Here is a 5,882-nt window from a genome sequence, read left to right on the forward strand (position 1 = left end):
GATTTCTGAGTTCGAGGCCAGCCTGGTCTACAGAGTGAGTTCCAGGACAGCCAGGGCTACACAGAGAAACCCTGTCTCGAAAAACAAAAACAAAAACAAAAAACTAAACAAAACAAAACAAAATCTCGGGCACTAAACATTCAGCTCTTGAATACCCAGCACCTACTCAACTTGAACCTGTTAACAGATATAAAGCTTTGGCCTTTGGATACAAAGGAATATCAGAGGCGACAGATCTCAGAGCAGCGGCATTTTATCCGAGGCTTCCAGCTGTTGGCCTGAGTGTATTTATAAAGGTGCAGCCATGTGCTGCACCATGCCCATTCCTACCGTGTCCCTGCGATCTGGGGACATGCTTAAACAAGTTGGCAGATGGACAGTAAGTGAGGTCTGAATAGCTATATACAGTCAAGGACAAATATATTTTGGTATTTTAAAAAGCCTAGTATAAAAATAGCCATGAAAATATTTCATGATAAAAATAATTGGCTCCAAAGGCTTCTATTGGGTTTTTTTTCCCCCTTTCTGAATTGGAAGGACATTTGTGAGACTTACAGTACTGAGGGCCAGAGTCATATTTGTTATGTTTATGTAGTAACCAGAATCTCTGGATAAATATTTATGTGGTTACAGAACTTTTAACAGCCCCCCCCCCCAAACTTGGAATAATCCAAAAGAAAACAAAATGCTCCATTTTGGGGCTGTTGTAAATCCCCTGCCGTCGTCAACATGCCTCGGACACAGGGAGGAGAGGAGTGAGTCCCCGAATGGCTCCCATATGTTTGCTGAGAACAGGTTTTTGGGGGTGGGGTGGAGGAGGACAGAGAAAAGGGCTGCTGCACCCTGCACCCTTCGGATGTCCCAACAGTCTGCTAGCAGGCAGGCCATCGTTTGCACATGTCAGCTGTTGCCCGGGGCCTCCTGCATGATAAATGACTAATGAGCTCCACGCAGGGTTCTTCTTACACTAAAAAATTCAGAGCATATGGTTCTGGCACGTTCTCCATCCCATCCTATTCTTTGTCACGCTGGAAGGACCTCTGTTTGCAGCTTTCAAGGGAGAGTGGAGGCCAACAGCTCATCAGTCTTAGGATGCGGCAGAAAACGAAGCATACCTGAAATCTAGGCTCAGACTCACCCAGACAGGCTCATAGGGTCAGTGGGTCCGGAGAGTGGAAACAAGGGAAGAGAAGTCAGGAAAGCGGTTCCTCTGGCCGGTCTGGGAAGACCCACAGGTCTGCCGGTGGCAACTGGCAATCGCTGAGGGATTTTACTCAGGAGAAAGGATGGGTACTTCCGGGGCTATGTGCATGACAAGGTAGCTGGGACACAGCTGGACTTGGGGGACTTTACACCGCATCATGGTGATAACAGCTCTCTACACATGGGGTTGTAGAACAGAAAGAAACACAGGAGCCTACTGCTTCCACATCCCTGATTTGAAAATCCAAGATTCAAAATGCTGCTGGGCAGTGATGGCACACACCTTTCATCCCATCACTCGGGAGGCAGGGGCAGGCAGATCTCTGAGTTCCAGGTCAGCTCTGTAGAGCGAGTTCCAGAACAGCCAGGGCTACAACAAAGAAACTCCAAAATGAAGTCTTATCTCTTTCTTTTCTTTTTTCTGTCTGCCTGTCTTGACTGTAATCCACCTCCCTTCCTGCCTTCCCTTTTTTCTCCCTTCCTTCTTTCTGGCCTTCCTACCTTATTCTCTCCATGCCCCTCTCCCTTCTTTGTTTCGAGACAAGGTCTCATTGTGTAATTCTGTCTGCCCTCTGAACTCACTGTGTAGACCAGCCTGGCCTGAACTCACAGAGATCCACCTGCCTCTGCCTCCTTAGTGCTGGGATTAAAGGTGTGTACCATCAAGTCTGGCTGTCCTCTTTTCTTTCTTTCTTTCTTTCTTTCTTTCTTTCTTTCTTTCTTTCTTTCTTTCTTTCTTTCTTTCTGTCTGTCTGTCTGTCTGTCTGTCTGTCTGTCTGTCTGTCTGTCTTTCTTTCTTTCTTTCTTCCTTCCTTCCTTCCTTCCTTCCTCCCTTCCTTCCTTCCTTCCCTCCTTTCTAAACCACCTTTTAAATTGTGTGTGTGTGTGTGTGTTCTCACAGCATCTGTGTGGAAATTAAAGGACAACTTGTGGGAACTGGTTCTCTTCTATCGTGTATATCCTGGGGATCAGACTCAGGTCATCAGACCTGGTGGTGGGCACCTTTAACTAAGGAAACACCTGACCTACCTCTATTTTTTTTTTTTTTCTTTTGGTAGTATTTAGACAGTGTCATGTAACCCAGGATAGCCTCAAACTCTCAAAGTAGCCAAGGCTGGCCTTAAACTACAGATCTTCTTTTTTCTACCTCCATAGTGATGAAGCTCACCTACATGCACCACCTTATTTATTTGTTTGTTTGTTTGTTTAAGATAGGGTTTCTCAGTGTAACCCTGGCTATCCTGGAATTTGCTCTGTAGACAAGGCTGGCCTTGAACTCACTGAGATCTGCCTGCCTCTGCCTCCCAAGTGCCCCCTCCCCCAGGCTTATTTTAATTCTAAATAGGATCTCACTTTGTTACCCTGGCTGGTCTCTACTTAGAAGATCTAAGGGATCCTCCAGTTAGAGGACACAAGCAAGACCCGCTCTAAACAAGCAAAACAAAAGAAGGCAAATGCTTCTAGCTCCAAGTATTTCAGAAAAGGGAAACTCAACCTGCATAGCCATTCCTCAACCCGAGATACCGCTGCTTCCACCGCAGGAGAAAGGCTAATATTAGACATTTAGCTCTGGTTACCAGAAAAAGAAAAGGGCAGAGCAGAAATCTTTTCAAAGGGTTTGAGACTTGAAGGAGCGATGGTTATGCATCAGTTCCCCCCACAACCACAGCCTGCAGACACCGGAAGCCTTCCCCACCAGGAACAAACCTTCCCCGGGCCAAGCTAGCAGAAGGCTGACTGCCTAGGAAGCAAGGCTGTTCAGGGCCTTTCGTCCTTGAATAGTTCAAAGCATTTCTTGAAGCTTTGCCGGAGAGGCAAGGAACACTCGGTAGACCTGAAATAGCTCTGCCAAGGCTGGGAGCCAGCAGCTGTGTTAATGGCAGCTGCTGTGACCCACGCCACTGCCCCTGACCTCAGGCCTGGGAATCCCTAACAAATGGTCTTGAGAGCTTCACATTCTTTATCTGTCTGGAAGCCAGTGGGAGGGGCGAGGAACCCGAAGCACGAATACTCAGTGAATTTAGGTACATTTCTCATTCTGCAGCCCTCCTCGCCTTACCATGGAACTCATGGAGTTTGAGGGTAGCCAGAATTCCTGAACTTTGAAACTGTGAGGGTACTATCTTGTTACCCTGTTTTTGGGGTAGTTTAAAATTCAAGTAAATCTCTCGTCGGGATAGGTTCCTGAGGCTGGGGCTCTCTGGACACTGTTTCTAGCCTGGAGCATGGTTCAAGCTAGTTAATGACATCAGCTCTTACTGAGGCCCCTCTAGTGCTTGTATACATGATTTCATGCATCATATAAAGGCACAGCTTCAATGCCAAGGTCACCAATCCAGCTCATGGCAGAGCAGAATCTGATCTATCCTTAACCTCAGCAGAAGGCTACCTCGTTTTTTTTTTTTTTTAAATGAATCTCTTGAAATATTTCTTCTCTTAATTAAAAGTATTATCGAGGCTAGGCTGCAGGTCAGTGGCAGAGACGTTTCACAGCATGAATGAGGTTCTGGGTTCAATCCCAGAAAGTCAGGGGACAAGGTGGCCGAGTGGTTAAGGCGATGGACTGCTAATCCATTGTGCTCAGTATGCATGGGTTCGAATCCCATCCTCTTTGGAAGGCGTGGTGGCGCACGCCTTTAATCCCAGCACTTGGGAGGCAGAGGCAGGTGGATTTTTGATTTCGAGGCCAGCCTGGTCTACAAAGTGAGTTCCAGGACAGCCAGGGCTACACAGAGAAACCCTGTCTAGAAAAAACAAAACAAACAAACAAAAACAAAAAGTCAGTATTATTTATTTGAAATTTTTACTATAGTATTACCATGGGGGTGGGGGGCACCGCACCTGCGAAGAGACGAAGGACAACTTTGTAGCGGTGGTTCTTTCCTTTCACCTTGATGTGGGTTCTGGGACTCCTCGGGTCACCAGGCTTGCATAGTTAGTACCTGTCTTAGTTATCTCTCTATTGCTAGGATCAAGCATGACTGGCTAGATGTAATGGTCCACGCCTCTAATTCCAGCACTCAGCGAGCAGAGGCAGGAGGATCTTAGTGAGTTTGAGGCCAGCCTGGTCTACATAGCAAGTTTGGGACAGCAAGAACTACATAGTGAGACATCCCCCCCACCGCCCAAAAAAAAAAATCCCAAACAACAAAACCGTAAAACATCATGACCAAGGCAATTTATAAAATGTAGGATTTGTTTGGGTTCTGGGTTCGAGGGGAGTCTGTCATGGTAGGGAAGACTCAGGGCCAGCCCTTAGACACATTCCTCCAACAAGGCCACACCTCCTAAGCCTACCCAAAATTTGTTACCACCTCTGGGGTTATCATTCAAACCACCACACATTCAAACCACCACAGAGCCTTTCCCTGTTGAGCCATCTCCCTGACCCAAAGTCCACATTATCAAGTTTCCTAACTATATAGAAAGTGCATACTATAAATTCAGAAAGTATGAAATGAATAAAGACATAATAATTATACTATTCTCTAGATAATTAAGGCTGACTTTAAAATTTTTCCCTAGTAGGGTTTACTGTGTAGGTATTTATAATATTCCTCTTTTGTCCAAATTGTGTTTTAAGATTTTTTAAGAATTTCCAAAGGTGTTTAAATATTTTTTTGAAACACCAAGAAAACTGTTTTAGCCAGTGAAGCAAGTATTGACTTCCAAAGTTCAACTGTAGTGGAAAATTGACCACAGTTTCCAAGAGGGGACTAAATTTGGCCACAGGCTCATTTCCGCCTGGAAAGAGGCTCTAAGTGGCGAACCATTTGTTCCTTTGGCGGCAGGAACCACTTTTCAGTGGCACCCGATAGCCATTAGAGTCATTAGAAATTCTTAACCCTCTTTGGGTATTAATCACACTCCAGATGTTACAAAAATTTACTGACCGAAAATGTACATACATTAAACTCTTCAGCTACCTCTTCAAGGTCATGGGGATTTAATAGTCTCTTCTTCCAGAGCTCTGGACTGGCCCTGATCAGTGAAGTTCCAGCCTCATTACAAACCAAGAGGGCTTCATTATGCACTATTTATTTTCTGTTTTTCGTTGGCTCCCCCCAAGAGTGTACATGTTCCTTTAAGACATCTTTCCTTTTGATAATCCTTTGCAGGGCTCTTTTGTAGGCATGAGAGATTATTCTGTTTTGATTCTTTGTCCCCAAAATACCATCCAGGCGTATTCTCTCTGCTTCATCTGATCAAATGAAATTATTTTTAGTAGAGGCTCTTCGTTTGCAAGACAAGCTTATAATCTTGGAAAGCCCTTTGGCTTGTAGACATGCGGACTCCGTGGTGGTGCCCATCAGCAATGGCGATGTTGGCCTACACAGAGCATGACCTTTGATCCCACCCTCTCTGCTTATATTGCTGAATATGGAATCTGTAGCTCACATAATTTCTGATATCACCCTCCTGAACCCCGTCCCTGAAGGCTAGTCTTTTTGGTTCTCAGTATAGCCCCGTGAGACATCAGGCAGCAGTGGCTGTAAGCACCTTCCCAGGGGCACACACACACATTTACACAACTCTGCCAGGTACTTTCACACACTCCCTTAGCACACGGGAAGCATAGTCCCTCTCACTGGAGCCCCGCAGGGTAAGCTTGGAAAAATGCGAGCATTGCGTCATGAACCATGGTGGCTTTTGCATTCTGTGTAATTTGAAGACAAGAT

General features: G+C 45.6%; 1 non-coding gene across 1 annotated transcript; it reads left to right on the forward strand.

Annotated features, from left to right (window-relative positions):
- Positions 1–3,735: 3,735 nt before the first annotated feature.
- Positions 3,736–3,817, forward strand: Trnas-gcu. Its single transcript has one exon. It is a non-coding gene; the product is annotated as a tRNA-Ser (tRNA).
- The last annotated feature ends 2,065 nt before the right edge of the window (positions 3,818–5,882 follow it).

This window comes from Mus caroli, chromosome 1 (genome assembly GCF_900094665.2).
Source record: "Mus caroli chromosome 1, CAROLI_EIJ_v1.1, whole genome shotgun sequence".
In the NCBI taxonomy this organism is placed as follows: Eukaryota; Metazoa; Chordata; class Mammalia; order Rodentia; family Muridae; genus Mus; species Mus caroli.